Source organism: Malus domestica, chromosome 10 (assembly GCF_042453785.1).
Source record: "Malus domestica chromosome 10, GDT2T_hap1".
In the NCBI taxonomy this organism is placed as follows: Eukaryota; Viridiplantae; Streptophyta; class Magnoliopsida; order Rosales; family Rosaceae; genus Malus; species Malus domestica.
In genome coordinates this window covers 26,860,222-26,882,614 of record NC_091670.1, presented here as the reverse complement: position 1 = coordinate 26,882,614, position 22,393 = coordinate 26,860,222, and the positions used below count along the sequence as shown (strand labels likewise).

General features: G+C 36.4%; 2 long non-coding RNA genes across 2 annotated transcripts; one reads left to right on the top strand and one right to left on the bottom strand.

Moving 5' to 3' along the window:
• Positions 1–9,395: 9,395 nt before the first annotated feature.
• LOC114827670 (uncharacterized) lies at positions 9,396–16,284 on the bottom strand. The gene is made up of 2 exons (XR_003776790.2): positions 16,147–16,284; positions 9,396–9,802 (listed from the first exon to the last, which is right to left on the bottom strand). It is a non-coding gene; the product is annotated as an uncharacterized lncRNA (long non-coding RNA).
• Positions 16,285–17,285: 1,001 nt separating this feature from the next.
• On the top strand, positions 17,286–19,974 carry LOC139188867 (uncharacterized). The gene is made up of 3 exons (XR_011572228.1): positions 17,286–17,570; positions 18,031–18,090; positions 19,565–19,974. It is a non-coding gene; the product is annotated as an uncharacterized lncRNA (long non-coding RNA).
• The last annotated feature ends 2,419 nt before the right edge of the window (positions 19,975–22,393 follow it).

The following is a 22,393-nucleotide window of genomic DNA, read 5'->3' as shown; positions in this document are numbered from 1 at the left end:
TGGAGGTCAATATGACATATTAAAGAGGAAGATTCCTTATGAGGATTTGTTGGGGACGTCTCAAGCTTTAAAAAGAGATATTTTGGGACCAAATCGGTGTTGATTTTGTTGATCAAAAGATGGATTTTTTGAGAAGTCCAAATTTTAGTTTAAATAGGAAACATTTTATTTCCTAATTATTTTATTCTATTATGTTTCCTAGTTTTTAGAAGACATTTTCTAGGTAGGATTTTATTTTGTAGTCGTATAATAAGGCTTTTTAGACATTAGGAACGGAGGATCAATTTGGAGAACTTAGCTAGGCTTTGAAGATTTGTATTTCAAGGTGTTTTCTATCCTTTTTCTATTTCAATAAAATTCCACTTGTTTTATGGTTGTTCGTAATTAATTTCCGTTTGCTAGGGCAAGGCCACACACCTTAGTAAGAATGTGTAGTTTCTTTTCAATTTACTTATGATATTATGCATGCAAGTTTTGAATTATTGATCACCTGTTTAAACTATCTAATTGTCTTGATGATTGGTCACCATTAGGATATTTAGAAAATTAATTTGATGCAATTTTGGCGGAGGGCTATCCCTGAAATTGGCGCTGGCTTCTTTTGGTTAATATGTGTAACTTCTTAAGATGGACGACATGTCTTAAGAGTTATATGGTTTTTCAAAAGGCTTTCACAAAACTTAGCATGTTCACATTCGATCTGGACGCCATGAATGAGTTGCATGTTAGATATACGTTCTATGTTGGAGGTTCCAAGTAGGATATACTTTAGGAAAACCTAACCTTCAAATATGCATGTGTAAGTCATAAGTAATTGGAAGAACTACGTAGGATTGTTAAGGTGACGGCGGAACCCCAGTGCTCAAATTTATTTGATTTTCTTTTGTTTTCTTTACTTTGCCAATTTATTTAATTGTTTTTAATTAAATTCGTTTTTAATATTTTAGGTAATAAAATCAACTTCTTTTGAACTTTGTTTTCAAATAATTAATTAAGATTTCGTATTTATATAAATTATTCATTCAATCCTTGTGGAGAACGACCTTGCTTGAAATACTATACTACGATAACCTTATACTCTTGCAAGTATTTTTAAGTGTTTAAATACCTATCAAAATCTGTAGGGTTTTTGAAGTGATTTATTTTATCTAACGACACCCCCCCCCCCCTCCTCCTTCTCTCTGATTTTGCCGGTGAACTTCTTCCTGTTGAGAAGGCTTGTGGGGGTTAAGATAAAGGGCTCCTAGAAGTAGGAGAGAGTCTCCAAAACTGGTGAAGGCGGAGATACTGATGGTGAACATAAGATCCATGTCTATTGGGGCAAAGTTTATTTCTGTGAGAAACGATATGGCAAAGTTGCAACTCATATTTCCAGTTTGCACAGAAAACTGCATTGAGCCGACGAGTTGAGAAGCACCGGCGTCTGATCGGTTGGGGCCAAATTCAAGCTGGAATAACCCTTGATCTCCTACCCTCCCCACATTTGATTAGTTGAGTTGGTGAAGGCAGACAATATTTGAGAAACTTCATTTGGACCATTATTGCTTTTGTTTTGGGTATTATTATCTTTCTATAGTTTGATGAAGGTACTTTCTGCTTCATTATTTTCATATGCAAGTTTTGATTTGGTTATATTAACTTTGTACTCCTGAAAATATTCAATTTTATGAATTTAATTTGGTCTGTTTGGAATCTTTATAATATGTTTGTGAGGTGATTGGATCAGTGGTTCAAGCCGGTGGATTAGATTTGGGGCTATTTGAACAATTCTTCAGTCTCAGAGTGAAAGTGTTGTTTCAAATTTGATTAAGAGCTGGTTTGGTATTGTTGTGCTTTGAAAAAAAAAACTGATTCTGCTGTGCTGTGAGAATAAGCTCATTTTTGCTGCTTCTCGTTTTCAGCTTTTTTTTTCACCAAAAATTGTGAAAATAAGTTGTTTTTAAGTGTTTACCAAACACCTTTTTGAGCTCAGTTTTTTTTTATACTCACTTTTTATAAAAGTACATCAATACCAAACCAGTACTAAGTGGGTTGTTTGTATATGGTATAATATTCACATTCATAATTTATTGAACATGCAACTTCGTAGTAAATATGAGCTTAGATAAGTTAACTAGAACAATATGATCTCCCTTAAGTTTGAATCCATCCATCACTATACTTCAAGTGCTTGAATGATATCATGACTTTTTGAACGTTTAATTTCTAGTTTTGATACTTCGACACGGTGTACATGTGTGCGTATAAACAGTAATTCATCCGGTAGAAAAACATGTTAATTTCACCCAACATGTGATGTGTATGTAGTTGAGTGATATGTGAGGTGATGAGATTTTTACCACTTGTAAAAGTAGGGATAAAAACATTTAAAATAATTGCAAGAGTACAAGGTAATCGTAGTATAGTAGTTATGGCAATGTCATTTTCCACAGGGATTGAATAAATAATTTATGTCAAAATTAAATCTTAATTAATTATTTAAAACAAAGTTTGATAAAAGGTTTATTTTGTGATTTAAAATAATAAAAAAAAATTTAAGAAAAATAAATAAATAAATTGGCAAAATAAAATAAAGTAAAAGAAAACGCTTTTTGAAAATTAAATTGTGAAAGCACTAAGGTTCCGCCGTTACCTTAACAATCCTATGTAATTCTTTCAATTACTTATGAATTACACATGCATATTTGAAGGTTAGGTTTTCCTAATATATGCCTACTTGGACCCCCAACATAGAGCGTATATCAAACATTCAATCCGTCTATGGTATTCAGATCAAATCTAAACATGCATGACTCATTAAGTTTTGTGAAACTTTTTGAAAAACCATACAACCCTTAAGACGTGATATTCATTCTAAGTGAACTTGCACATATTAACCACAAGAAGCCTTCGTCAATTTTAGAGACCGACATCCGACCAAAATTGCATCAAATTACTTTTCTAAAGATCATAATGGTAGCTAAGTATTAAGACAATTAGATAGTTTAAACCAGTGATTAATAATTCAAATCTACATGCATAATATCACAAGTAAATTGAAAAGAAACTACATATTCTTGCTAAGGCTTGTGGCCTTACCCTAGCAAAAGAGATTAGTTACTAACAATCATAAACAAAATATTACTAAAAATAATGATAGAAAACACCTTGTAAATAAACTTGAATTGTCAAAAGCTCCAAAGTAGTGCGTTCTACTCCTCTTTTCCCCCTCTTCCTAATGGTTCAATAGCTTTATTTATATACTACTAGAAAATAAAACCCTACTTAGAAAAGGTCTTAGAATACAACTAGGAAACATAACTAGGAAACATAATCCTAATCAAATATAGGAAATCTGCCCAGCCTCAAATCAGCCATGTTTTTGGACTTTCAGGGGCTACAAAACAGGCCTAAATGGCTAGAATTAAAGTTTGAGATGTCCCAAACATAATTGCAGAAGGCCTCAAACCCAAAAGACATCATCTTAGACACCAAAAAGCCTAAATAAGCTCAAAATGTCATTTTGACAGCACTGTGCGCTGATCCTTTATTTCATCGACATAAATAAACCGCTCGGTAGAAAATTATGAAACTTTGATGAACACGTTGAGAGACACATGAACGTCCTTCAATTTGAATCACTTCAAAATTCGCTCGTTTCATCACATTTTGCTTCAGAGAAAGTCGAATGTTCTACATTAAGAATATTAATCAAAGTATCAAAATTCTCACAAAATAACCACTAAATTATAGGGTAAATTACATTTTATCCCCTCATGTTTGGATGCAATTGCAACCTCATACAATATCTTTAAAACATTTCAGTTACATAAATTTATTTATCATTTAATTACAATTTTATAATCCGTTAATCAAACTGTTAATTTGACCGTTAAGTAATGACGTGACAAATATAAAGTCCATATGTTTTTATGGTGTGGCAAGTAAAAATAATTAAATATTACAAATCAATTAAAACAAAATGACCCCACTTATCTCTCTCTCTCACTCCATTCTCTCTCTAAACTTTCCAACCCTAAATTCAGTGGTTGCTACCAACATTCATCGTCTTCTCCGATGATTCCTAACACACCCAGATGATTTAAACGGTGGCTTCACTGTCATTCCCCGTCGATGTCAGACCACCACCATGAGCCAATGTTTCTCATAGAACAAACACAAGTATGTGCTTGGTGAATTTCAAACCCCAAGCCTTCGAATTGAAGAGCATCATCTCGCACTCGACTTCCCTCGACAAAGTTCTCATCATTTTCGACAATGGTAAGCCTCGAGATTACCTTAAACTAAACCCTCGTCTTGTGTATATGGTGTTTGATAAATTACATGCTCGTTTTGGATGAGTGTTGTTGCATATCGAAGTGAGGGAACGAACCCAGATACTGGCAAAAACCAATGGCTTCCAGGTCGTTTTCCATCATCTCAGGCTCTACCTCTTCATCGACAGAGTCCTCTTCTCCCTTCTCTCCTGAACCACTCCGACCAAGCCCCCTTATCATCCTCGACATTCGCCTCGTGGCCAACACCTCTCGTTCTTCAATTTGTTCAAACATTGGGACCCCAATTTCAAGGACCTCTGTAACACCATCTTTAGTTAACAAGCCTCTTAGGTGGAGAAGAAGATGTGGGAGCAAGAGAGATGAAGGGAGGAAGAAGAAGGATAGACCTATGAGATCGAGGGACCGCTCAATGGTAGAAAAAGAAGAACAGGCAGTGGGGGTGGGCATTGGTGTGCACATATGCGCTCACAAAATTTTCATTAGGTTTTTGTTTTTATTTAATTTCATCTTGGAAACCATTAAATCTTTATTTTATATTAAATTACATAATACCCCCTCAGGTTTGAGGTCTATTACAATCCCGTACAATATCTTTAAAATATTTTACTTTCATACCTCAAGTACTATTTTATTTCAATATAATACATCTGTTACATTTTCCATCCATTGATCCGTTAAGTGCTAACGTGGCTGCCACATTTATACCACGTGGTTGCCAAATGTGTGCCACGTGGCAAAAAAAAAAAAAAAGAAATCCATTACATCTGCCCGCAACCCCCCACCAAAAAAACCCAACCCAGATGTCGTCATCCCACCAGACCCTTTCCTTCCCCCCGCGTCACCCTCTCCACTCCTTCCTGACATCACCCCATTCCCCCTACCCACGCGCAACCCATCTCACTTAGAACCCCCAACCCCCCCCCCACGACCCAGCTCACTCATAACCCAACCCACACCCTTCTCTCATCTGCAACCACACCCACCCTTTTCTCCTCTCTGCAACTTGCACTCACCTTTCTTTCCCATTCGAATCCTGCTCGTCGGCGAGTCAGTCGACTCCGACAACGAGGTATGCATTTAATTTTTTCCTTCAAATTTTGAATTTTTCAGTGCTTGGTTGGTGGTGGTCTGCATGGAGTTAGGTTTGCTAAGGGTGGGTAGGGTTGCAGATAAGAGAAAGGAGAAAAGGGGTGGGGGTGAAGAGGAGAAAGGGATCGGGGAAGGTGGGGCTTTGCTGGGTTTTTTTTATGGGAGGAGAGGTGAAGAGAGTGGAGGAGAGGGAGGTGGGTCAGGGGGAAGGGGGTAAGGTTTTTGGGTTTGTTTGCGGGGGTGGGGGGTTGCGGGATGTGGGTTTCAGTTTTTTTTTTTTTTTTTTTTAAGAAGATTCAGGTGGTTTTTTTTTTAATTAAATTTTTTTTTGTGCAACGTGATGTGCCACGTTGGCAACCACGCCAGCACTTAACTGATCAATGGATGGAAAATGTAACGGATGTATTATTTTGAAATAAAATAATACGTGAGGTATGAAAGTGAAATGTTTTAAAGATGTTGTATGGGGTAGTAATAGACCTCAAACCTGAGGGGTTACTATGTAATTCACCCTTTATAATTTTATTTTTATCTACATGGCATATCACATTAGCAAAAATGTGGGCTCCATATGTGTCACGTCATTACTTAACAGTTAACTTAGCAGATTTTCTAGCGGGTGTATGAAATTGAAATGAAATAAAAGGTAATGTATGAGATTGAAATGTATTAAAGGTGTTGTATGAAGTTGTAATTGCACATAAACATGATGGGGTAAAATGTAATTTACCCTAAATTATAACTAAGAAGGATAAAATATATAGTATAACGTCGACTCATCAAATACCCCTAAACTTGGCTTTTTGCTTGTCCTACAGTAAAATAAAACTAAAATACAAAAGGAAAAACTAACTTAAACAAAAGTTAACTAAGACACAAAAAATTTCACCTTCAAGTCGCAATCCATAGAGAACGTTAAAAATTAGAACATCTTTCCAAAAGTTCCAACCAATCCCACTATAAAGTCTAAGCCATTTAGAATCAATTAGAAAAGAATTCATGAACTTCCTTTGGTGTAAAGTGAACCAACATGGTTAAAGAGACTCAACTAAAGCTCTTATCACTTGTCATTTTATTTCACACAAACCACCTGCAAAAAGACTATTTTTTTTTTCTTTTCTTCTTTTCGATGTTTTTTTTAATCAATTTTTTTTTTCAGTTTTTAGTAATAGTAGTGGTCGTGCAATGCTAGTTCACTTAAGCTTTCGATCCACCCCATGTAACAAGCTTTAGATCAATGACTCCCAAAACACAAGGGCTTTAGGGCACTAGGTGTAGAACACCCCTAATGACTTACTAACTCGAGCTGAAAATGCTACGAAACCAACTAACCACTATGCCCCATGCCAAAACTCTACCGTTTGATGTGAGAATCACTGTTGATTAGGCAAGAATGGCCCAGCTACAAAGCAATGCCTCGAGTGAGACAATTATTACTTTATTCATAACAAGAACTAGACTTTACTTTACTTAGAACAAAAATTAAAAAATAACTTGATGAAAAGTAAGTGTTTTGTTGGTGTGGATGTGCAAATTTTCAAAGTATAAGTCATGAATTAGTGTCTAAGCAACAATAAATAGAAAAGACTTTATTATGGGATTAACCTTCACTCTGTCCATTTGTTTTAACGTTTAAAGTAATCTATGAATATTAACTTAAAATCGAAAAAATTTTAATTGACACAAAAAAAATTAAAAATCTAAAAATTCTTATTTCCCACCCCCAAACTTAAATCACACATTGTCCTTGGAAAAACCCAATTGGGGGACGGCACTGTTCATTAATAGTGTCAGGACGGAAATGCCCTTCAATTGCTCATGGATTTTTGTTTTTGTTCTCATTTGCACAGCGAAATGACGACTTTGACCTTGCTGGGTACACGTTTTTCATCGCTAGCCTTTCCTGTTTGAGTTTTTTGCTTCTTCATTCTTTGCCTTTCGTTTTGCTTCTCTCTCACCATTTCATGCACTCGCCTTTTCTTTTCTTTTCTTTTTTCTGCCCCACGTCTGCACGTGTTGGTCATTGCGAAAGGAAAGCAGTGGAAAGGCTAGGAAAGCAGTGGAAAAGCCCAATTGCTTTGACTCGCTGATCTCAGAAGGGCATCCTTTTCCATTCACCGTTCTCAAGTTCTCTCCATGGCGTCTTTTCTACCCTGCCTGATGCAGGAGGAAGACTTGGAGAAAACAAGTTGAAACCATTAATATGCTTTGGAATAACAAAGGTTTTGTATTTTAATTACTTAGGAATTTGTTAAGTTATTTTGGGAATTGTAAGGGTGTCATGGAAACTTAAAGTCTATTAATTTGTAAACACTTATAAATATTGTACTAGAAAGCCTTGAATGGGGAGACTTGAATGAATAAAATTGTATTTGCCTTGTGCATTTGAAGAAAGTGATTTCTCCTTCTAAAATCAAGCATTTGGCTTGGTCATGTGAGCGAATCATAGCAACGTGAGCGAGCTCCGTTGCCCCTGGTTAAGTGATTCCCATGTCATCTATCCTTGTCTCCCCAAGAACCCTTGGCTTGTCCTACATCAAGTGGCACAGAGCAGGTTATCCGCTGCGGGTTGAAGACCATGGCTGTGATTTACAATCTGTTTGAGGAGCACACTGTCGAAGAAACTAGTTTCGTCGATTGGAATTTACCATCAATTTATGATGAGTATGTTGATGATGATGACGACCTCAAAGAGAACTTTTTCAATGGGTGTTCTCTACTAATTTATGGCGAGTAAGATGAAGATTACAAGGCTATGCTTACGGTGGTTAATCACCAATGTTGCTTGCAACTTGGAGTCAATGCCAATCCTGCTCCAATTTTTTATGAATACTGCTACGGTGACAAAGGAATGAGTTCATCTGTAAGGGTGTCATGGAAACTTAAAGTTTATTAATTTGTAAACACTTATAAATATTGTACTAGAAAGCCTTGAATGGGTAGACTTGAATGAATTAAAATTGTATTTGCCTTGTGCATTTGAAGAGAGTGATTTCTCCTTCTAAAATCAAGCATTTAGCTTGGTTGTGTGAGCGAATCAATGATTAGTGACGTGAGCGAGCTCCGTTGCCCCTGGTTGAGTGATTCCCAGGTCATCTATCCTTGTCTCCCCAAGAACCCTTGGCTTGTCCTACATCAAGTGGCATCAAAGCAGGTTATCCGCTGCGGTTGAAGACCATGGCTGTGATTTACAATCTGTTTGAGGAGCACACTATCGAAGAAACTAGTTTCATCGATTGGAATTTACCACCAATTTATGATGAGTATGTTGATGATGATGACAACCTCAAAGAGAACTTTTTTGATGGGTGTTCTCTACTAATTTATGGCGAGCAAGATGAATATTACAAGGCTATGCTTACGGTGGTTAATCATCAGTGTTGCTTGCAACTTGGAGTCAATGCCAATCCTGCTCCAATTTTTTATGAATACTGCTATGGTGACAAAGGAATGAGTTCATCTGTGAAAGAATGGTGCATGCATCATCATAAAGAGGTAATATTTGACCTTGATACCCATTATATATGTGACTACATATGGGAATCCTTTATTGCTTTCCACAGTAGGAAAATATACTTGGACCAAAGCACTTTTCCAAGTCATCAATATCAAAAGGAAATCTAGAAGATTGAAAAGCATTTTTCAAAAGAAATTGTTGCTATCATGAAACAGTTAAGCGGTGCACATAACTTGAGAAAGTTTTGGAAAGCAAAATACTTGGAATATTCTACTATTTGGATTTGCTCAAGGAATTGGAAAATTTTGGTGCTAAATTGGGTATTGTGGAACATCTTGGTTGGACATCCAAAAGATCGAGGAAAAAAAAAGAAAAAAAAAGAGGTCAATTGAAACTCGAGGATGAGTTTTTTCCGAGAAGAGGAGAATGATGTGGGAGGAAGACTTGGAGAAAACAAGTTGAAACCATTAATATGCTTTGGAATAACAAAGGTTTTGTATTTTAATTACTTAGGAATTTGTTAAGTTATTTTGGGAATTGTAAGGGTGTCATGGAAACTTAAAGTCTAGTAATTTGTAAACGCTTATAAATATTGTACTAGAAAGCCTTGAATGGGCAGACTTGAATGAATTAAAATTGTATTTGCCTTGTGCATTTGAAGAGAGTGATTTCTCCTTCTAAAATCAAGCATTTGACTTGGTGGTGTGAGCGAATTCACGATTAGCGACATGAGCGAGCTCCGTTGTCCCTGATTGAGTGATTCCCAGGTCATCCATTCTTGTCTTCCCGAGAACCCTTGGCTTGTCCTACATCACTGCCTTCTGCCGTTTGCTCCACCACGGCAAAAGCTTTTGTGATTTCTTCCATCCCGTAGAACCCACTTGATTTAGATTGTCTTGATGCTGTGCAATTCTGCTGGGTGAATGCAACTTTCACAACCAACCCAGCAGCAGACCCAACACCTTTCTTCTCAACTTTCCTGGAAAATCAATGGCACCCATGAATCAGATTCTCCAAGATTTCCAAGCAATGGAATTTTTAATCCGTGCTGCCATTGTTGCTCTGTCTATGTTCTTCCTGTTTTCTGTCAAAGCTTCAATCTTCGCCAAGAAAAATGCTTTTTCCAAACTCGCTTATGTTCCAGGTACTTATTTCTAATTACGCACTTTTATTTATTTTTGTATTTATTTGTTGGGGATTTATGAGTTTTGATGAAATGGATGGTGAGTAGAATGGGAATTGATTTGATTTGGTTTTCAGTTTCAGGAAACGGTGGTGATGGAATTTTGAGTGTTTTCTATGTGTGTTTCCAAAAAGGTATCTCACATTTTATAAATAGGAAAACCCCCTATAATCACATAAGAACTTTTCGTCATACATAAATATAGTGCATTAAATATTAAAGAGTCTCATTAAGTCCATATGAGAGAGTTTTCAACACAATCGTGGTTCATGGAGCCTTGTGATTTGGAGTGCTACTATTACAAGGACGTGATTGTTATATCTTGAGAGACTTACGCCGATCAACCATGAGCATCGTAGTGGGGCGTAAACTTGTCTTAAGGATAAAGTGTCCAACACTTGCCTTGACCGTATTTTCTAGGTTTTTCTAATCCATTATATCATGTTCATTTAACATTGATTACTCTCGTGCATGCATTATTTTGATATATAATTGCATGAATTATTTCTTAATTTTCTATGTGATTTAATATAGCAATTAGAGACTAAATTTTCCAACAATCTTAAGACAAGCTTACTGTTTTATTTGCTATATTTGATTAAAAAAGGTTGGTTTGAGAAACTGAATTTGTTTCTTTGCAACAATCATTTTTATATTATTCTATTTAATAGTTACGCATGAAAGCGTTTACGTTTTGATTGAAAAGTTTAGGTTTGATTGCTATAATTTTGTCATCAATTCCGAATTGGCATTACATAAGTGTTAATTCATAGTTGCTGCTTGTTTTGCATGATTGCATGCGTGGGTTTTTCATGTTCATTTTGACTGTTAATTTAATAAGTGCATGATCAGTTTGTAGACAACATATTTTGTATTCATACATGTATTGTTTCGAAGAACATACCAACTAGATATGTGTTATTTTTGTATTTTTACATATGCTAATTAATGTTGTATATGCGAAGTGATTTATATATTCATAGTATACGTAAAGCAGTGAAAAAAAAAAGTTCTTGGAAACAAAATTCCAGGCCAAACGGTTAATTTGCACATAGTTTTTTATGCATGTTTGTCCTATCTCTCTCTGAAACAATGATATATTTGAATAATCGATTGCAATCTTTCCATGTTAATATATGAAATGGTGGGACATGTTACGAAAGTCTTTATTTGGGAAGTTCTGTTCCTTGGAAGGCATGCAATAATGGCTTGTGAAATCAGTCTGATATGTTGTTTCAAAATTTGGAAAATATGTTAGCAGCGTAAGTGTAGTTGGAAAGCCTGCACCGATTTCTGAAATTTTTGGTTTTCCAGAAAATTTTGTTGGTCATGATTGCAAATCAAAAGATATTTCTAAAAAAAAGGAAGAATATACGTGGAAATGTCAAAGTCTGAGTAACTCTTTACGAAGGGTTGTCGTCGTTGGCCAGTCAATTGCGTTTCTTGGATAACAACTTTTCAGATAAAATTTATGACATAAAACCAGATGTGGCTACTGTCAAAAGTTATGACATGTGCCGATCAACCATGAGCATCGTAGTGGGGCGTAAACTTGTCTTAAGAACAAAGTGTCCAACACTTACCTCGACCGTATTTTCTAGGTTTTTCTAATCCATTATATCATGTTCATTTAACATTGATTACTCACGTGCATGCATTATTTTGATATATAATTGCATGAATTATTTCTTAATTTTCTATCTGATTTAATATAGCAATTAGACACTAATTTTTCCAACAAATGGGTCATAAACAACGGTGAGCAGAAAACTGTAGCCTAAGATTGTAAGAGAGGCATCACATATTGTTTTCTTGACTTATTTATATTGTGAATACAGCCTTGCCATTACATTTAGATTCTGTTTTCATCGGTAAGTAAAGGTCTCAACATCAATCAACGACATATGCGACACTAAATATGTTGATGTTGGTAAATGATTTAGACCTGCCTTAGAATCAAAGGAAAAACATGTAACCAACGCTGAAGTGGTTCTTGCACATCCCCTAATTATTGAAACCCACCCAAGAAAAAGGTAATACTTGAACAAAATTTTCAGTTATATTCCTCAGCTTACACTACACTTTAACAGCTATGAAAATTAAACATCTTTGTAATTAAAGTTGTAAGATATGCTCATTCATTTTGTGGGTTCATATTGTGGATTATATGGATGTTTTGTAGCTCGCAAGAGGTTATTTTGGTGCATTGAGGAAATTGTAGTTTTACAACCAAGCCAAATATCACTGAAGCTCCTAATGCTTCAGCCATCCTCAATATAAACAACCTCACAAATATTTGTTTTAGTGATAGGAGCATATTTATGCGACTTAGTTGGCTTGTTCTTGTGCATTTATGATTGTTTTTCTTTAGTTATTTTAAGTGTTTAAAGTCATTTTCGTGCAGTTTCAGGTTTTAGAGACAAAGTATGCAAAGAAGTGCGAAATTGAGCATTTTAGAGCAAAATTGAGCTGGAATGTTGTGTATGCTTATGGAGCACAAGGAATGGACGAGTTTGAAGGTCAAAGGAGCTTAAGAAATGAAGAAATGAAAGTGAAGAACAAAGAATTCGGAATTGGAAACCAAAGTTTCTAAAGTTGGAAGTTTCTATTCTTGGAGGTTTCCATTTTCGAGAGTTTCTATTCGTGGCTTTGGGCTTTTAGATGACCCATCCTTACCCTCTTAGATTGGAGCCGCACCTTCCTAGCCTAATCTCTCTTGAATTCTGACTTGTTAGGCCCTTTCCTTGTGGATTTGGGTTATACACATCCCTTTCTACAACTAAGTGGACCTAAACCCTAATTCCTTGTGGATCTTCACCCTTTGCCGCACCTAAACCCTAGCCCATTGCCTAATCTGATCACCCTAACCCTTGCCGCACCTAGCCTTCTAGAATACCTGATTTCCTTGCCTTGCAAGGCATTCTAGAAGGCCCATCTCTAAACCTAGCAAACCAGCCGCACCCTAGGCCTTTTTCCCATTAAAAATCTGGTTGTTTTAACCTAATTTCTGATGGATTTGGGTTTTGGAGGCCCTAATCTGATTGCCCTAGGGTTTTGGATGCCTCTATATACACATTATAACCTCTTGGCCGAATTACCATCTGCCATATTCATTCTACATTCCAGAAACCCTAGTCTACAATCTGCCGCACCCATCCACCATTCTTGCCGAGCTTTCCACCATCTTCCACCCATCAAACACTAATCCACACTCATCCTACACCCCTTGCCGTGCCTCTACACCCCCCAAATTCCATTCTACATCATCAAAACAATCCAGGAAGCACCACCACCCAATCTGCCGCAAGCAAGGAAAGGGGACAGATTCTCTACAATTGTTTGGCTCTTCATTCTGAGTTGTTGAACGATTTTAGGTGTTTTCTATCTTATATTTCAATGTCTAATTCATGTAATCTTTGTTTTGCTTTAAGTATGATTGGCTAAATTCGTTTTGGCTAAGGGTGGATTCAAAACCATGATTATTTATGTGAAATAAGTTGATTACTTTCAGTTATCGTTGCATAAGTCGTGAATACAATTTGCTTAACCGTTTGATTTAGAACTTATTCTTGTATGTTGATTGAGAGTGCACGCTTAATTTGCATGCTTGAATTTGGTGCTAGGATATAAGTTTGTTTCACCTAATCGTTATGAATTTATATTCGTAAGTAGTGAAGGTCGCTAGTCACGATCGTGTTAAGTAGATTCCTGGCAAGAGTATCATGCTTTTCATAGTTACGAATGCCTTGTCGATGCTTATGATTTCCAAAGAACGTAATGATTCTAACTTGTGTCTTTATCATGCTGTTCATATAGAGAACTTGTTAGGAATAATTTGTTTGCGATGCATATTCATCCAATTCAATGATTCTAGGGAAATCTGAAGGTTAATTTAAGCGGACCTAATTAACTTGGAGTGTCGAGGTTCATAACTTATTAATTTGATAACTGGAAATTGATTTAGGTTGCATATATTTCATGTGTGCAAAAGAACCCCTTAGCTATTCCATCATCCCTTGATTCATCACAATTTTGTCTTACAATCTGTTTTCTTTACAATCTGTCCATTTAGTTTATTTTCGTCCAAATCAAATCCCCATTTATTTTGAAGTCCTAGATTAGTTAGAAAGTGTGTTGGTTTATGTTTTTAAGTGTTTTGGTACAAGTTAAAACCCAAATTCGTCCAATTTGGTGCTTTGTGTTCAAAACTGCCCAGAAAGTGTTTTTAAGGCAGTTTTGAGTCTTTTAGTTGCTGTTTTGAGTTTTTGGTTTGTTTTAGTATTTTAAACGTTAGTTTTGCATTCTTTGAGTCTAATCTAGTGTTTTAAACTTTGTTTTTGCATTTCTAATTCAGTTTTCAAGTGATTAGTACCCCTAGTTAATCCCCGGTTAGAACGATCCCTACTTACATCGTTACTACAATTGTCACAAATAGGGATTAATTTGTGTGTGTGTCAACAAAATTTTCACATCATTTAGTTCTTTTGATATAAAAACCTTTTAATCCTAAATTAATTTCCTTCCTCATAAGAATATTCACTACAACCATCAGTTATAAGGAAAACAATTATACCAAGTGCAAAAAAAAATTTTTTACCATATTTTAGTAGTGTTGATCATGGACTGTAGTATAGGGAAAATAAGAAAACTAAATCGACTTTTTGATTTTACAATTTTCTTCTCCTGTGTTATGCTTCCTAACCTTGGTTCTATATTATCTTATTCAGGCAAATGAGAAAATTGAATGCAGTGTTTCAGTACCTGGTAATTTTCCTTCTAACAATAACCATACACTTCAGGATGTTTCTTCGATCAGGAAGAATTACTCCTCCAAATTGAAACAGTTATTAACATCACTATAAAGGCTTAGTTTAGATAAGTAACAGTAAGGTCGCTTTTGTATTTTTGCTTTTAAACATAATTTAAAAAATGAATGATCATTATGTAATTTGCAATGTATTGGTCAAAAAGTGCAGAAAAAAAAAGACATTTTGAACAAAAGAGAGAACAAAAAAAAAAAACAATCTTTGGTCAATTGGAAAAAGCATCAGGTTCGATGATGATACCATTAAATACATTTTGTAATAATTTAATTTCAAGTTTGAAAAAATCCTGACTCTTTCAACTTCAAATTTTGTTGGTTTTTTATTTAGGTTGAACAAAAAAACTCTCCAAGATGCCAGTTCTTTTAAAAGCAATGTTAAGGTAAATTTTAATTACATTTATTCCACATGGTATACATTTTGAAAACCTCTTTGACAAAATTTATGATCTAGGAAGCCCCTTAATAGCTTTTGGCTTAGAAATGTTGCTCGACATGTTCATCCCAGATTAGACAAATCAATTCGCAAAATATCATCACCGTCAATGATTGACAGTTTTGGCATCCACTCTATAAATCACAAATATGATAGATCAAAAGGTAATGACTTTTACACTCCCATTGTCTATTTTATTTAATCTGCTCTAATTTAACCAATCCAAAAAAAGTTTTTGGTCTATCTTATTTTCTTTTCTATGAATAATATTAGTAAGACCACCTTGGTAAGCAAAATTCGATTATATAGGCATGGTTGCTTACAAGACAAAAGATTTGTTCTTTGCTTTATGATTTCTAGGCTTTTAGATTAGAAATGTTAGCTTCAACACCTTGGCATATGATCAAGTACAAGATTGGGGTGATGACACTTACATACTCTCAAGAAAACCACTCACCTTTTAAATGAATTTTAAGATTAGCTCCAGCCCATGTTTGTTTAACAATGTTGTATCATTCGTTATATAGTTTCACAAAGATCGTGCATAATTCTTGCTAAACTTGGTTTGGTTTTCTTTTGTTTAAGGATAGAGTGAGCAAATCACAGTTCAACCAAGTCTTGAATGATGAATTGAGCCAGATCATTGAGGTGTCTTTCTCAAGTTAAATTTTTATTCATTTATTTATTTATTTCATTTTTAATGCTCATTTCTTGACTCAAACATTGCTTATGAAGTGAATGAATTTGCATAATCTTAAATATAATTTTCAATTCCGCAACAAAGCGCGGGCACCGTTGCTAGTAAAAACTAAAATGAAGAATATAATATAAAGACAAAAGATACAATTCTTAATAAAACAAAACTTAAAGGAAAGATGGTACCTGGACTCGACATGGTGTCCTGATGCATGAAATTGAATCAAAGACCCACTTTTATGGGTATTCAAATTGCAAAGAGAACAAATTGTGCAGCTCCAAAACCATAACAGAGAAATTGAATCAAAGACCCCTCCACCCCCTCCACGGCTCCACGGCTCTACCCCTCCATCCCAATACAAGAATAATTAATTTTGCAACTCCAAAACCATAACAGAGAAATTGAATCAAAGACCCACTTTTACCAAAAATTGGATAATCCAAACAATGGAGGAAACGAATATGAGAATCATAATCTATCCATATATTTAAATTCCACACATTTAACCTCAAATCTAACAGATCTTATCCTCAATGATCAAAACGCACTCGGAGGATGATAAATCAATTCAATCTCTAACAATACTCAATCAATCACAATTTTTCACCAGAAAAAGGTTAAGGTTTGATGCAATAACAGCTTTAGATCCAAATATCATAGATTAAGTGGGCAAAATAAGAACAAAAGGGAAAGAGAGAGAGAGAGAGAGAGAGAGAGAGAGGGATCTAAGAACGAGGCCATCGCCATCCTTGTCGAATAGGCTGAACGCCTCCTTGAACTCGGAGATTTTATCGTCGGTGAGCTGATCGGCCATCGTTGAGAACGTTTGGCTTTCGAGAAAATCACAGAGAAAGTGTCCAAAATGCAAAGGAAAATATGTTTGTGTATGTCTCAAATGTGGAAAAATGTGAGAGATGGGTAGGCTTTATATATCCAAAGAAAGAGTGGTGGAGGGGATGGAGGGGTAGAGGGTGGGGGAGGACGAAGGGGTTTTGGGTGTGTAGGATGGAGGGGTGGAGGGTGGGGGATGAAGAAGGGTTCTAGGTGTGTGTGTGTGTGTGTGTTTTTTTTTTTTTTTATATATTAATTATTTAATTTTTTTTTAAATTTTTTTAATGACACATGGCGTCCAGTTATTGTCCACATGGGTGCCACGTCATCAATTAACGGTAAACTTAACAGCCAGACTAACGGATGTATGAGACTGTCCCAAATTAACACTTTAGGTATGACTTTGAGACGAAAAAAACTTCATGTACTAAATGTTAAAAACCACGAAACTTAAGGATAGTAAACTGATATTTACCTTAAAATCTAGAACACCCCCATTTGTCATTTCGAGCTTCGAAACCCTCAGCCGCTTCTCTCTCTATCCTCGAGCCCAGAGCCGTGAGGCCTCCTTATCTCTAACCTTCATCCATCTCTACTTTCTAGCCGTGCCACCATAGCCATTTTGTCCAAAGTCGTAACCGTCGTTCGAAATACAACCTCCAACCCCCAAACTTCGGGTTTGAGAAATGAAGGCCGGGAACTCTAAAGCCATAGCCGCAACCCCAGATCGATCAAATCTAAGCACAGCCATCACAGGGATATTTGTCCTCCATGGCAGGTAAAAATGCTCACTTTCCTTCTGCGATTTTTGTGCTTCTGCTTAGATGAAATGGAAGAGAGATGTGATGTACCTCATGCATGTGTATATCTTGTGCAAGACTTTCGGATCCAAAGCAAGAAACAACCCAAATCCCAGATCTTAAGGTTGAACGAAATGTATAAATTTTCAACCGCGATTTGGATAAATAGATTATGTGAATCTGTGTCTTTGTGGTCATTGTTGTTCATGTGATTTGGTCAGTGTGTGGCTTCTGTCTCGCATCCATATATTTGAAAGTCTCCATTATTCTCATGAAATTTTTTTTTCTACGCATGCTGCCCTGAATAATATGATGAATATTGAGCTAAACAATGCACCAACTGGATCCTTGGTTTGCATGAACAGTTGTGCTTCTCCTCTGTGTTGCTTGGATCCCACCCCCAAACATTTACGTAGTAATATTTTAAATAAAATGCAGGGAGTGATTAAGTGAGAGGGGGTGCCAAGCAATGCAAGGGGCTTCATCACCAACCCCACTGTGAGTATGTTTGGAACACTGCCTGTGCATATTTCTGCATTCGATTAATTTTCTGCACTTTTCGTTGATGATGAGTGATGATGAATGCTGATGTGCTGAGTTGAATGTATAAATGCTGCTGAATGCATGATTCAGATGAATGTGCGCGCTTAGTGGATTTTTAGGGCTGAATTGCTTCCAATGCAACCTACAAAGATCACACAATAAAAAACTAATTAGAGTAAAACCTACAATAAAATACTGATTAACTAAAAAAATGGTTGTTTTTGTGTTTTTCAATTTTCTGATAATTTTTTTTTATTTTTTTATTTTTGTGATAAAGACTAAAAAGGAAGAAAATAAAATGAATGAAAATAAAAAGAAAAGAGTTTAGAAAAATTGGGTTGCCTCCTAATTAGCGTTTTAGTTAACATATATAGCTAGACATAGAGGAAGGAATTGATAATCACGTCACTTGGTCTCTTAGAGTCAACCATATTTTAACAACATCACAAGGCAACAGTAGGTACGGAATGAGATGTTTGTCAATTATGTGTTTCAAGGGAGTGGTTGAACCCATCATATTCGGCCTTCTTTGTGAATGAATCTTTGTAATCAAATAGAATCCCCTACAGTGAGACTTACGTATCCATTGAACTGACTTAAACCTTGTATTTAACATCCACAATTTCTGCACTGGCTGAATTTCTTGACGAAGAATTTGGCTATCACTAAGCTCTTCATGCTTGCCCTTATAGAATTTAGCCTGCTCATAAAATTGGCCCTGACATTCTTGAAATTTGATGGGCTCTACCTTTGGCTTGTTTAATTCAGCAACCAGAACTTTTATCAATAGCCTGCCCTTTATGCAAAATGGTTAGAGCTCAAAATCTTATCGTGGGAATCATCAAATTTTGACTAGTTTTGAACAACACTGTCCAACCCGTCAGTTTCAACGTGTTCCTGCAACTTTGTGGGTAGCATTGCAGCCCTTTGCAATAGTATGTGTGGCACACAGACTTTGGTATGAGCAGATTATGTGGAACTTTCAGGATCATTAGGTGCTTTTTACTCCATTGTGCAAGAGTCATACGTCGATGGCTCTTTAATTTCAATATCTCCCAGAATGTTATTATAGCTCTCCACAAATTGGGATGGTTGAATTATGCAGCATTCCTTTGAACATTGTGGATTAGTAATTGGTTGACTAGGAAACTCCTCTTCTCCCTGTTCTTTCCATTGATGCACCATATTTTTTTTTATTGATTTATGGATATTATGAATTCCTTGATCTGCTTGATCAAGCCTTGTAAAGGTACTGTCTGCCAATTTCTCAACTGCAACCTCCCAATCAGCTTTTACTGGTGCATGAGGCTGTTTAATACACTCACACATAGGATTTTTAGGCTCTAGCCAAGATGGATTGGAAAATTTTGAGTTGCACCTAGGCCTTTGAAAATTGTTCCTCATATTTATATGGTGTTGTTCGTGGCAGGAATTTCCGTCGGGGATGCTTCATGGCCGACGAGCACACAACTCTCCGAGAGGTCGGTGCCGGTTGATGCTTTCTGTCGGGCTTCTGCTTTACTAGCGGGCTTGTCGGGCAAAGCCTGTCGGGCAAGGCTTGTCGGGCAAGGCTGAAAGAGAATGACATAGTTAACTTTGAAAGGTGCCTTTGTGGGGCCTTAGGTGTAGGCCTTGAGGCTCACAATCAAGATTAACTTTTAAGTGCTCAGGCGTGCCACTGTCATCTTCAGCATGGCAGATGTAAAACGGATGTTTGCGTTTTATTTATATATTCAAGAGACTATATTAGTTATTGACAGGTGCCTTTGTGGAGCCTTAGGTGTAGGCCTTGAGGCTTCCCGTTAATAACTAACTTAGTACTCGAATACATAAGGTTCATTTTCTTGGTTATATAAGTCTTATAACCATTATACTTCTGATTATCTGAGCCCGAAGAGCAGAATGAATCCAAATAGGTGCCTTTGTAGGGCCTTAGGTGTAGGCCTTGAGGCTTCCCATCAAAACTCTTTCTATACTCAATTTTCTAGCCCGAGAAACAGGATGAATCCAAATAGGTGCCTTTGTAGGGCCTTGAATAGGCCTTGAGGCTTCCCATCAGAATTCATTCCGTACTCGAACGTTTTATGGTAATCATAATATAATAGAAATAAAACTAAGTGACGAGTCAATTACTTGCGCCTCAAGTAACTTCGAACTTCTTGTTATCAAAGCTTGTCGTGGATGGGTTAAGTCCACATCAGGTTCTTTTTTATGCCTTAAGGCCAAGGACTTTTTAGAGTGATCAAATCTTATATGCCCGACGGTTTAGAACTTAGATCTGGCTTGAACTGTGAAGACATATTCAAATCGGACTCAAGCGCTGAGAGAGTCTTTTAATAGCCATATTACTAGAAATAACTTGGATACAACTTGTAGTACACAACATATTGCTAGGCTAATGAATGAAAAGACAAAAACAAAGAGGGTCGGGCAAGGCTGATCGTCTTGCAACTTCCTATCTTTGTGGTTTATCAGGAGATTTGAAAGCTTAGAAAAGGGGTTGGGAGGTGATTTTACAGAAAGAAATCGATACTACAGCAAGAGTTGAACAGGGTAGCAGAGCTATTACAAAGGGTTTATCCCGAAAAGGATGAAGGCTTGGCTGACTACAACTTCGTTTTAAAGGCAAATCTGGCTTTGAGCAAAGTTTGTGCTTGTATTTGTTTGTTTGAGTGTCCTTGACTTTGATTTCTCTGTCTCCTTTTATAGACACTTTGGCATGGCCTCCTGTAGCAATAATCTTGCCCGAATTGAATGATGATTTTGTGAAAACATGTTCATTTAAGCAACATCTATAAGCATGCAATTAACAATTAAAGGCGGAATCATGCTTGCATGCACTTAAAAACAAAACATTAACCATGAAATTCAAAGCCTAGTAGATTGGTGAACCAAGACTCAACTCAAATCAAAGTGAGTTGAGAAATATACCTTTGTAGATTCCTCTTTGCATAAGCAAAGGCTAATCACCCAAAGAGAGGGCCTTCATTCCTTGCATCTAAAATCTATGGATTTGGATGGAAGAATATGGTTCTCCAAGTTCCCAAAATTGAGAACCTCTAAGTATCCACACCAAGGTAAGATTGATGAAGAAATGAGTGACCTTGGAGTAGTGGGATTGCTAGATACACCCTCCAAGGGGGCCGGCCTCTTTAGAGAGAAAAGAGAGCATTGTGTTCTCTCCAATTTCCTAAAAGAAAACCCTAAATGAATTTTGGCTATAAAGTCATATTTATACCTTTATTCATTGGAGTGGCAAACTTGTAATTAAAGCAAGTTCACTACCCTCCTCTAAATGGCCGGCCATAGGGTTTTGTTTGGGCTTTTTGGGCCTTTGTGAATTAAGTTGTCATACAACTTAAGTCAATGGGCTTGACGTTCGAAGCCCATTGGGCCTTAAGGTCCAAAACTATCCTGAGGTCTTTAACGAACTTATTCGTTTAATTAATTAACATATTAATTAATCATTGCCATAAATAATTAAACCATTTAATTATTCTTACTCATCTCCATTGTTTCTTCAATCTCCACCTTACACGGTGTACGATCCATTAGGTTCCTTTTAGCGAGGCAGTGGGCGATTAAAACTCTTTAAAATCGATTGTGAATTGAAACTTACTTTCAATTCTCCCTTTAGTGTTTATACACGTTTAGGGCTTCCACAAACCAAGAGTGACACCTAGCAGCATATCATGGTTACCCAAGCTAATCAGAAGAGGTAGAGAACCTATTCAGTTTAGGATTACAAATGCAATACGGTCTTTCTCTAATACAATACTCTTGATCACATTGTTTGGTTTGATAGTTTATTTATTCATGTCTACTATCCAATGTGATTCATGTGCTTATATGATTACCTTGAATGTGATTTGGAACGACTTCCTAAATCTCATTCATACTCTGGCCAGAGGTTCTAAATCATATCATAGAGTATTCTCCCTCAAACGGTTTGAAGGTTAGAGATCCCTTGTTGCGCATTCACTTGCCTCCATAGCTAAGTGGCTTAACCCCAACTATGTCGTGGACACCCTCCTTTTGGAGTGACTTTTGACATAATCAAAGATCAAGGACTTAACCACAAGACAACTATAATGCCTCAGGTCAAATGACTACTTTGCATTATCCCAACCATGAGTTCTCATGTGACATGAATATGAGAACTCTTCGTTGATCGTGTTCAGTGAACTCATTCTCTATTGAGCACCTACGTACTTGTCTTGATGTCACACACACCAATGACTCGAGACTAGTCACTCTC